Source organism: Rhinopithecus bieti, unplaced genomic scaffold (assembly GCF_001698545.2).
Source record: "Rhinopithecus bieti isolate Rb0 unplaced genomic scaffold, ASM169854v2 scaffold_24392, whole genome shotgun sequence".
Taxonomy (NCBI): domain Eukaryota; kingdom Metazoa; phylum Chordata; class Mammalia; order Primates; family Cercopithecidae; genus Rhinopithecus; species Rhinopithecus bieti.
Genome location: NW_016812542.1, coordinates 3,551,028 through 3,563,256, shown reverse-complemented (window position 1 = coordinate 3,563,256; position 12,229 = coordinate 3,551,028). Strand labels below are relative to the sequence as shown.

General features: G+C 42.8%; 1 long non-coding RNA gene across 1 annotated transcript; it reads left to right on the top strand.

The window, feature by feature from the left end:
* The first annotated feature begins 1,232 nt into the window (after positions 1 to 1,232).
* LOC108545079 (uncharacterized) lies at positions 1,233 to 11,922 on the top strand. The gene is made up of 3 exons (XR_001890037.1): positions 1,233 to 1,317; positions 2,252 to 2,365; positions 11,882 to 11,922. It is a non-coding gene; the product is annotated as an uncharacterized LOC108545079 (long non-coding RNA).
* The last annotated feature ends 307 nt before the right edge of the window (positions 11,923 to 12,229 follow it).

Genomic DNA, 12,229 nt, shown 5'->3' with positions numbered 1-12,229 from the left:
TATTCATTAAGCACCTAATGTGTGCCAGACACTGTGTTAGGCATTTTACTCAGTTTGGGTCATTTGGAAGGACTCAGCCGGAGACAGTGAGACACCATTTATATGTGCCAGTGTCTTCATGTTGGGAGCACTTATTCCACTGTCTTCTTCCTAGGACTGATTTTCGGGCCTCAAGGGTAAATGTAGGAGGTCCTTCCCTGGTCACTCCTGCCTGCGCCTGCCCCTCCTAATCATGGCTGGACAGTCCCTGTCCCAGGCTAAGCCAGCTGCAGTTGGCTGTGATTAATGGCCTCTATTAACAGCAAGTTGTAAACTGATAAAGTACACAGTGCCCATGAAAATCTCACCTCTGCTAAATTCCACACCAGTGAGTACTCACTCCTTAACCCCTGAAACCTCCTGCCTTGCCTCATTTGAGAGACATAGTGATAGAGAGTACCTTTAACCAGAGGAATTCAAAATGCTTTGGATGTAGTAAACAACTCCATGAATTCTTTGAGGGAAAGGCCCAAATCCTAAAACCTGGTTTCACATGGAGTGGAGCCTGGGGGAGATGAGATTAAAGTCCAGGTCAGGGAAGGTAGTTTCAATCAGCCTCAAAGTAATCCCAGAGCTGCCTCTGGCCAACAGCTGTGTGCCCTTGGGTAAGTCACTTTCTCCTATCTGGGCCTCGCTTTCCTTATTTGTTAAATGAGAGGTTTGGTTCAAAATGATTTCCGGTCTACTACTCTACTCAGCAGACTCAAGAGTGGTTCTGATCACAGGAATCTTTACAAAAAAATTAAAAAAAAAAAAATCACACTCCAGGCCTTAGTCCCATTCCTTCTTTCCCTGAGAGAATCTCTGCAAAGCAGCAGCCCTCTTCCACCTGGTTATCCCCTGCCTCTCTACAGTCATCCAGCCAAGCAATTAGGTTGGTTTCCTTCAAGTCAATTACCACCATTTAAAAAAAAAAAACCACGAAATTGGCATTCCTTGGTGAGCAAATGTGCAGGCCAGACAGGGATATGAGATCCACAGTTCAAAGAAACCCTTGCACACTCCTGACGTGTTTTTTCCAAACACTCTTTGGAGTCTCAGTTTTATCCTTAAAAGGCAAAGAGATGCACAGGTTTTAGCTTAACCCACTGCGCAGATGAGAAAACTGAGGTCCAGGGAGACCCCATGATCTAGGGCGAGCGGCAGGTGGGAGATTAGAACCCGCGAGGCTGCCGCGGCTTCTGCTCCCTCCCTGCTAAGCTCTGTCCCACAATGCACCCGAGAGCAGCAGCTGAAAGCCTCTAACACCCACAGATCCCTCTATGACTGCAATGTGAGGTACGTAATCTCTCTCGTGTGAAGTGTTTATGTGTAAAAACAGCGGATTAGTGTCTCCGTGCTGCTATGTCTTCTGGGATCAGCAGGACCCAGCCTCCTGCCCCGCCCTGGGATGCGGAGCGGTGACCTCCAGGCGCGGTAAATCGCCGCGGCGCCCGGGACGCCCGGGCCGCACCCCCGCGGTGGGTCCCCGCGGGCTTTCCATGACCTTCGCCTCACGCTTCTAGCCCGCCGCCCGGCAGGGGTCCTGGGACGTCCTCCCAGCCGGGATCCATCTCAAGCCCTCCCACCTCCACCCGCCGCCCTCACCGCCCCCCGCCCCGCGCAATCCTTCCAGGCTTGGCCCTCGCGTGGGGAAGGACGGAGCGAGCGGGCGGCTGGCTGGAGGCCCGAGTCTCGGGGATTGGTTACATTTTTCCCTGGGTTAATTACCACGGGGAGGGAATCTGAGCTGTGCCTGTCTCGGGCACAACAAGCCTTGTCGCCTGGTGAGAGAATCTCAATCTTACTCAGGTAACACCTGCTGGCCCGGGACACAAATGTTCTCATTCTGGGAGGCGCCATCTCCCACAGAGGAATGCAAACGCCCCAGGCGGCCTGAACCCGGAGTGGAGCCTCCCGTGGTGGAGACTGGACAGGGTGGCGACGGGATTGGACGGCTGGAGTGTGGGGTCACTCGGGGGTGGGGCTAGGGCGGGCCACGTTTGGGCTGCGAGGTCCGAGCCTGAAAGGAATCCCTCCTTGGCCAACCCCACCCTGTTTAACCCTGATGCAATGCACTTGCCCTTTGCGTTTACCCGGGGGCAAACATTTAACCTTTCCATTTTTTGCACTGACTTAATGAGTCTCGGTGTCTAGCACAGGCCTTGACACATAGTAGGCATCCGATATCTGTTTGTGAATGCACAAGCCCATCAGCGTGTCTGTCTCCTAGGGGAGTCGTGTTCTCAGACTTGTCAGCATTTCAGCACCCAGTTATGACATGTCACGTGGACTACTACTGGTAAAAATGTGAGCATCCAGATGAGTGCATTTTTCGCTTTTAAAGGTAAGTTGAAATAGATTGAAGATTATTTCCACCATAATGCTGCTCACTCTCTTGAGTCTGATGTGCTATCATAAATGGGAGAGAAAAGGGTGGAGGTTGTAGGGGACATGTTATTTGGTCTTGTTCTAGTAATAGCTTTTGATTTCATCTTGGGGAATGACCTTGGGCCGACAATCAAGGTGTCCTGACCTTCCTGCCGAGGAGCAGGCTTGAGGCCAAGTTAGGTCCAAGGGACTGACTCTGTCATCTGGACTTTGAATGTTGAATAGTGACCTAAGAATAAGGGAAAAATCTATCACAGCCAATGCACCCCCATGGCATACCAGGGGAGGACGCTCTAGTTTCTGCCTTCTTCAAGTCTTGTTCTTCAGTCATTTCATAGATTATATGAATTTCCCACTTCTTTCCAACAAACTCTTTTTTTTTTTTTTTTCTTTAAACAGTCAGTTTCTGTTGCTTACAACCAAAGCACCCTAACTGCAGGAGTCACAGCTGAAGATTGGGAATATGTAATACCACCTAGCTTCTCTGGGCAGCAACTCAGTAGATTGTGTTCAGCGCTAAAGAATCCTTAGTCTACTCTATTATTTTACAGATGAAGAACTAAGGTTCCAAGTTCAGTGACCAACTCATGGTCACACAGCCAGATTCACAGGATCTCAGAGTTAAAAGGGAACTCAGAGTCATTCATCAAACTTTTCATCTGATATTTAATTTCCCTCTGAAATAGCTTCAGCAAGTGCCCATCCAAAAAAAAAAAAATTGTGAACACTGTCAGTGACAGCAAGAAATCTCTCTGGGCAACTCATTCCTCTTCCACATGACATCACCTCAGATAGCCAAAGACTGCTATCACCACCAAGATTTTTCTTTCTCAGGACAATGTCCCATTTCCTACAGCTGTTTCTCATGTGGCAGGGTTCAAGGCCTTCACCACACTGACCACTATCCTCTAAATGCATTCTGGTCTGTGTTCCTTGGAGCATGTGTCCCTAACATGGAACAGAGCACCCAGCTGTAGGCTACTGGTGCAGAGTTGGTGGATCACCACTACCCTTATTCTAGAGAAAATGAGTTCTTAGGTCCTAAGTTCCTCTAATTCAGCCTGAGGTCAAATTAGCTTGTTTGTTTGTTCTTGTCAGTCACATTACACTTGTGCTATTCACTAAGCTATCCTCAGTTACTTTTAGCTGTCCCACTCATATTTGTGTAAGTGGGAAACTTAGATTCAGCCTTCATTTCAACCTTACAGTATATTTTTGGATCCTGATATTCCCTGCTCCTGTACCCTCTTCCCCTACCCACCTCTATACCTACACACAGCTTTGCAGTTTCCACAATTTTCTAAGCATGTGCGCTCTCCTCATCTAAGTTCTTTATACAAATGTGTGCATTCTAAAACCCTCCCTCTAATCACTTTAGCCCAGGAGTTCAGAGCAGCCCAGGCAACGTAGTGAGACCCCGTCTCCACAAAAAAAAAAAAAAAAAAAAGGTAACATATAATTAGCTGGGCATGATGGCACAAGCTTGGAGTCCCAGCTACTTGGGAGGCTAAGGTAGGAGGATCGCTTGAGCCCAAGAGGTCAAGGCTGCAGTGAGCCATGATAGCATCACTGTACTCCAGCCTGGGTGACACAGTGAAACCTTGACTTGAAAATAAATAAGTAAATAAAATAAAATAACGCCCCGCTCCAGGATTTTGTTTACCAGGACACTAAAAACCATCTTATCTTATGTTTTGTTATGTTATATTTTTTTGAGACAGTCTCGCTTTGTTGCCCAGGCTAAAGTGCAGTGGTACAATATCAACTGACTGCAAACTCTGCCTCCTGGGTTCAAGCGAGTTTCCTGCCTCAGCCTCCCAATTAGCTGGGATTACAGGCACCTGCTACCACGCCCAGCTAATTTCTGTATTTTTAGTAGAAACAGGGTTTCACCATGTTGGCCAGGCTGATCTTGAACTCCTGACCTCAAGTGATCCACCTATCTCAGCCTCCCAAAGTGCTGAGATTACAGGCATGAGCCACCATGCCTGGCCTAAAACCTTTTAAATTAGAAAATCTCTGTAAGAATCTGAAAAGTTTAAGATCATCTTTATCCCCTCCCCTAAAATATACCTGTATATATTCATATAAGATTCATACAAGATTGTGTATAGTGATAACCCTGAGTACCCTATTTCTCAGCAATTCTACTCCTAGGTATATACCCGAGAGATGAGTGCACATGTTCACCAAAAGACATTTACAATAGTAGTAGCTTTGTTCGCAATAGCCAAAGACTGGAAACAACACAAATGTCCAGCTGCAATAGAATGGATAACTAAATTGTGGTATATTCATACAATGGAATACTATTTAGCAATGCAAATGAATAAACTACTGCTACATAGAACAATATGGATAATTTTCACAAACATAATAATGACCCAGAAAAGCCAGGCACAGATGAAGAGTAGTTACTATATGATTTAATTACAGGAAGTTCAAGAACAGGCAAAACCAATCTATGTTGAAAAAACTCAGAATTCTAGTTACCTTCATAGTGAAGGTAACTAGGGCACAAAGAGCTTCCTGGGGGAACTGGGAATGATTTACATCTATAGTTACACAAGTTTATGTATAGGTAATGAAGCCATCCTTGCAAAAATTAGTAAGAAACTTATGGCAGTAGGGGAGATCTGATCTAGCTAAACTTCATCTTGCCTTTGGCTTTCACGCTGCCCTTAATTATTCCTGGGCTTAGGCCAAGCTAACTTTGGGAGACATTTAGTTTATAGTTTAAAGGATAATCGCCCATCCCCAAAACTCAACCACCTTTGCAAAGCTATATGAGAGACCACCAGGCTAGGAGGATAGAGAAGCCTGAATTCAGCTAAGGTGTAGACATAAATGATTGCCAGTCATTATTCTGGAAGTCACAAGATATACAACTTCTCCAGTGACTCCTGTGGATAACGTCGCTGTTGTACAACCCAAGAACAGCTTTTTCAAGTTTTTTCCATGTCTAACACCATGCTCCACCTGGACTCGCCAACCGCTCCTGTGGCCCCACGCAGAAGCAACATGGCCCAAGAGGACAGCTTTGGCTCCCTGTAATTTTATCTCTGACCCAACCGATCAGCATTCCCTATGCCCTAGCCCCCTGCCCACCAAACTACCTTTGAAAAACCCCTAACCTCTGAGCCTTCAGAGAGATTAATTTGAGTAATAACTCTGTCTCCCGCATGGTGTGGCTGGCCCCGCATCAATTAAACTCTTTGTTTACTGCAGCGCCATGGTCTTTAGGAACTGATTTTGTTTGTGCAGCTGGAAGGAAGAACCCATCAGGTGGTTACAGTAACAATTCACTGAACCCTTCAATTAAGATTTGTGTACTTTATCCTATGCAAATTGTAACTCGATATGAAGGTTTAAAAAATAAAAAAATACATCTCTATCAAAATAAAAAAACTCTTCCAAATACACGTAGAATTGCCTTGCATACACATAGCACACTTTATAAAATAATGATCTTGTTTAGTGCTCTCACTTTACAGTTAGGGAAACTGAAATTCAGAAGGAAAGAGTTGCCCTACTCAGAATCACCCAGAGATTTAACAGCAGAGCTGTGGCCGAACCAGGGATCCTGGCTCCTAGCCCTGAGTTTTCCAGTGTAAAAATTCATGCAGCTGTACACTGGGGCTTATACACTTTATGGTAGATCTGTTATACCTCCATTTAAAAAAATTAAAAAACGAAATATATGACAGGACTGGGGTTTATTTTCTCCCTTTTGACCGCTGGTAGAAGAGTCTTTCATAAAACTATAAAATGTCAGGCTGGGCATGGTGGCTCACACCTATAATCCCAGCACTTTGGGAGGCTAACATAGGCGGGTCACTTGAGGCCAGGAGTTTGAGACCAGCCTGGGCAACATGGCAAAACCCCATCTCTACTAAAAACACAAAAATTAGCTGGGCATGGTGGCAGGTGCCTGTAATCTCAGCTACTTGGGAGGCTGATGCGCCAGAATTGCTTGAACCCAGGGAGCAGAGGGTACAGTGAGCTGAGATCATGCCACTGCATTTCTAGCCTGGGTGACAGAGTAAGACTTTGTCTCAAAAAAAAGAAGATTCATAGTCTTTTTTTCCAAGTCCAATACTAGATGGACTTGGAAAAAAATTGTGAAGCTCATACATAGTATCGTGGGCAGTGACTAACTGGGGCCAGTGGGTGTGGGTGGTAAAAGGAATATACCAAGACAGTCATAGGAAAGAAAGGCAGATTTATTAAAGAAAGTAGAAAAACACATTGCAAGAAAGCAACAGACAAATTAGCAAGAGAGGAGCTGACTGCAAGGAGACAAACGTTTGCTGGGATTTTATAGGATGGTGCCTGTGCTGTGTTCTGGTGGGGGCTACATGCAATATTGATAATGCCAAGGTTGCAGTGAGCTAACTTGCATTTTTCTATCAGCTGAGGGTCTGGTGATAAGTCAGGCACAGAAAGATGGTGAGTTATTTGCACAGGATGGCTATATGTCCTAGACCACTAAGAAAGGCAGACTTATAGCTTTTCTGCTTTTTCTTTTTGCTTTCCCCTGCTCCTGACAGTCTAAATCCTTTTCCCTAATTAGGACTCCATGCATAAGTGATCAGGGGACATGAGTGGAGAGCAATTGCTTACAATCAGGGCCTCCATTTCAGTCTGCCATTCTGGGTAAGCAAGGTCCCACCCTTTAAAATTAAAAGACAATTGGCCAGGCCAGTGGCTCACGCCTATAATCCCAGCACTTTGGGAGGCCGAGAGATCAGGAGTTCAAGACCAGCCTGGCCAACATGGTGAAACCCCATCTCTACTAAAAATACAAAAATTAGCTGGGCATGGTGACACGTGCCTGTAATCCCAGCTACTCAGGAGGCTGAGGCAGGAGGATCCCTTGAACTTGGTAGGGAGTCAGAGGTTGTAGTGAGCCGAAATCACGCCACTGCACTCCAGCCTGGTGACAGAGCAAGACTCTGTCTCAAAAAAAAAAAAAAAAAAAAAAAAAAGAAAGAAAGAAAATTAAAAGACAATTCTCTTTGGCAGAAACCATAGACATAAAACATTGTCTGCATTTCTGTTCTCCTTTTTCTGTATTCACCATAAGCATTATATGCTTGGCTCCAGGTAGCAAACCTGTATCTTCTTATCTTCTTCTATCTCTAAGTTACTAATATAACTTTATAAAAGAGCCCTTTTGAGTATTCTTAGAATTTTGGCAGACTTCAACTCATGTTGGACTTTTATCTCTCCTAAATATTACCCTTATGATAATGAGTGTGTGTGTATAAGTGATAAAATGTGATGCATGCTCATTAAGGAAAAATTTTAATGGAAAAGTAGAATAAAAAACAAGTTACCCATTGTCCTTTCCTTATCCATTCCTGTGAAAAACAAGCAATCTGTTTTTTCCCTGCTTAGCATCCGATTGGGCCTGACAGCAGTTAATTATGGTGTCTCACCCTCCCTACGGAGACAGCCAATCAGAATTATTCATCAACCTGGCCACAATAATTGGTTGATGGATCAACTTGTGACGCAAGCAAAGCCAATTAGAGTCTTCCCTGAGATAGGCCCCATGGATGCTATGATAAAGATGGTCACTTTTTCTTTGATGTTCATAAGCCACAACAATGCGGGACTGAGGTCATTGGCAGCATCTTTCCAATGAGGTGAAATGATCCTGTCTGAGAATAAAGCAAGTTCACAGAGGAAAGCAGAGCCAAGAAATGGAGACAGTGACAGAGCCCTCAGGATACCATTTCTCTATTGGCTCCCACTGTGCCTGAAGCTGGTTCTACAGATTAATTTCCCAGTTATGTGTGCTAATGCATTACTATTTATTGTATTTATTGGGTTGAACCATATGAAACCACCATTTTTGTAAGCTGAAAGCAGTCAAATATTGGCAATTTTATATGGCTCAGCTTAATAAAGCAAATTTGAGTTAGATTGCAAGTCAGCATCTTGACTAATTCAGGTAGGCTTTTAAAAAATTAACTTTTGAGACAGTTGTAGATTTGCACGTAGTTATAAGAAATAATATACAAAGATCACTTATAACATCTTATTAAATGATGGTACAGTATTAAAACCAGGTTATTAACATTTTCATAATCAAGATACAAAACATTTCCATCACTACAAGGATCCCTTACTTTGTCTTTTATAGTCATATCCACCTCCACCCCCTCCTTAATACCTGCTAATGTGTTTTCCATTTCTACAATTTTGCCATTTCAAGAATTTATATAAATGGAATCATACAGTATGCAAACTTTTGGGATTGGTATTTTTACTCAACATAATTCTCTGGAGATTCATCAAAGTTGTTGCATATGTCAATAGTTGATTCCTTTTTTGTTTGTTTTTGGCTGAGTTCTATTTCACGGTACAGATGTACTGAAGTTTGTTTAACTGTTCACCCATAATAGGACATCTGAGTTGTTTCCAGTTTAGGGCTATTTTAAATAAAGTTGCTACAAGCATTCATGCACAGATTTTTATGTGAACATAAGTCTTCTTTTTTTCTAGGCTAAATGCCAAGAAGTGCAATTGCCTAGAGTCATGTGGTAGTTCCAGGTTTAGTTTTAAAGAAACTGCCAAACTGTTTTCCAAAGAGGCTGTGTCATTTTCTATCCCCACCAGCAATGTATGAGTGAGCCAATCCCTTCACATCCTCACCAGCATTTGGAATTGTCACTATTGTTTTTATTTTAGCCATTGTGATAGATACATAGTTAGCCATTCTGATAGATAAGTAGTGATAGCTCATTATTTTTATTTATAAAATATTTTTTATTTATTATTTATTTACTTTTATTTTTTGAGACATAATCTCACTCTGTCACCCAGATTGGAGTGCAGTGGCGTGATCTTGGCTCACTGTACCCTCTACCTCCTGGGTTCAAACAGTTCTCATGTCTCAGCCTCCCAAGTAGCCAGGACTATAGGCGCACGCCACCATGCCCGGCTAATTTTTGTATCTTTAGTAAGACGGGGTTTCACCATGTTGACCAGGCTGGTCTCAAACTCCTGACCTCAGGTGATCTGCCTGCCTCAGCCTCCCAAAGTGTTGGGATTATAGGTGTGAGCCACCATGCCCGGCCTGGTTTTTTATTTTTTAGTTGAGACAGGGTCTCACTGTGTCACCCAGGCTGGAGTACAGTGGCATGACCACGGTTCACTGCAGCTTCAACTTCCCAGGCTCAGGTGATCGTCCCACCTCGGCCTCCCGAATAGCTGGTACTACAGGCGTGCACCACCATACCCAGGTAAGTTTTTGTATTTTTGGTAGAGACAGGGTTTTGCCATATTGCCCAGGCTGGTCTCTTAAACTCCTGAGGCAGTTCAAGCCTGCCTCAGGCTCCCAAAGTGCTAGGATTATAGGCATGAGCCACCACACTCTGTCTTCATTATTTTAATTTGCATTTCCCTAATGGCTAGTGATGTTGAATATCTTTTCATGTACTTATTTGCCATATGTATATCCTCTTTAGTGAAATGTCTATGTCTTTTGCCTGCTTTCTAATTGTATCTTTTTTTCACTGTTGAGTTGTAAAAGTTCTTCATATATATTACATACCAGTCCTTCATTAGATATGTCATGTGCAAATATTTTTATTCTCTTAACAGGGTCTTTCAGAGAGTAAAAGTTTTTAATTTTGATGAAGTCCAATTGATCATTTTTTTTCTTTTGTGGATTGTGCTTTTGGTGTTAAGAATTATTTGCCTAGCCCTAGATTCCAATAATTTTCTCTTATGATTTTTTTCTATTCAGTTTTACATTTAAGTCTATGATTCTTTTTGAGTTACATTTTTTACAAGGTATGAGACTTCGGTCAGTGTTCTTTTTTTTTCCCTGTGTATGTCCAGTTGTTCCGGCACCATTCATTGAAAGGCTATCTTTCCTCCACTTCATTGCTTGTACACTTTTATCAAAAATCAGTTGGGCATAAGGCCAGGCACAGTGGCTCACACCTGGAATCCCAGCACTTTGGGAGGCCGAGGTGGGAGGATTGCTTGAACCCAGGAGTTCGAGATCAACCTGCGCAATATAGCAAGACTCTGTCTCCACAAAAAATAAAAATTAAAAAATTAGCCCAGCATGGTAAAACATGCCTATAGTCCCAGCTACTCAAGACCCTGGAGGTCAAGGCTACAGTGAGCCATGATTGTGCCTGGGTGACAGAGACCCTGTCTCAGGAAAAAAAAAAAAAAATCAACTGGGCATATTTACTTAGATCTATCCCTGGGTTCTCTGTTCTATATGTCTATACCTCCACTAATACCACACACTCTTGATCACTCCTAAAAAAAAGGTTCCTGGCATGTAGTATATGCTCAATACATGGAATTATTATTCAATCACCCAACAAATATATACTACTATTCACATAGTTACTAATATTCTTTACACTTAATTTTCAGCCAAATGCACCTTATCTATTTTAGCAACTTGAAGTTCTCTTAGCTTTAGAAATGGCTATCATAAAGTATCTGCATTAAAAGAACCAAAAAGTGCATAAGTAGAATTTTATTTAGAGGAAAATTCGTTCCAAATGATAGAACCCGATCTGTTAATACTCAGGGAAAAGATGTAGAAGTCACTGGAGCAGCACTTCCCAAAGTGTGTTCCTTGGTACACTAGTTTTGAAGGATGCTCTTCAAAAAAGAGTTTGTGGTCAAAACTGTGGGAAACACTAGACACAATAATGTATTGTAAGGGAGTCACAATATGTCTTATCACATCAAAGCATCTGAAAAGTTCTGAAGTAAAATGTGCCTATTTAATTTACTTTAAGGTTCCCCGAAGTAATTTATTCATAGAAACCACATTTTCCCCACAGGCAGTTTGCATCCCACGTACAGTAACATCCCATGATACTGTTCCTGGGAGCATACTCCCTGAAGCGTATTTTGAAAAATGCTACCATAGAGTATTATCAGAAAGACTTCAGAATATCAGGTCTGGTAGGAAACTTAGGGCCTTCTGAAGCAGCAGTTTTCAGAGTATGGTCTGAGGACTCTGTGGGCCTCCAAGACTCTTTTAGGGAAACAAGTTCTAACTGTTTTCCTAGAAATACTAAGATGTTACTTGCTCTTTTCACTCATTCTCCTACAAGCATATAGTGGGGTTTTCCGAAAGTTAGATGGCATGTGATATTGCAAGTGACCGAAGGCAGAACCAGATGTGAGAATGCACCTGTCTTCTATTCAACCAGATGGTAAGAGGGGTTATAAAAATATAAATTAATGCCACTCTTCTTACTAAATTTTATCTTTGAGAAAAATGGTTGTTTTTTTTTTCACCAAAAGGTGCTTATACATATAATGAATTCATTGTTGTTACATAAATATGATTAAATTTTCTGTTTTAATTTTAATACTGCAAATATTGATAGGACCCAGATAAACAAAAATTCCTTAAGGTCCTTAATTTTTAAAAAAATTTTTTCCCCAATATAACCTCAATCTTTTTTTTTTTTTCAAGATGGCGTTTCGCTCTTGTTGCCCACGCTGGAGTGCAATGGCACGATCTCAGCTCACCGCAACCTCTGCCTCCTGGGTTCAAGCAATTCTCCTGCCTCAGGCTCCCAAGTAGCTGTGATTACAGGCATGCGCCACACGCCCGGCTAATTTTGTATTTTTAGTAGAGGCAGGGTTTCTCCATGTTGGTCAGGCTGGTCTCGAACCCCCAACCTCAGGTGATCCACCTGCCTCGGCCTCCCAAAGTGCTGGGATTACAGGCATGAGCCACCACCGTGCCTGGCCTAACCTCAATAATTTTCAAGAATGTAAAAAGACACAAGACCTGAAAGTTTAAAAACTGCTCTTCTAA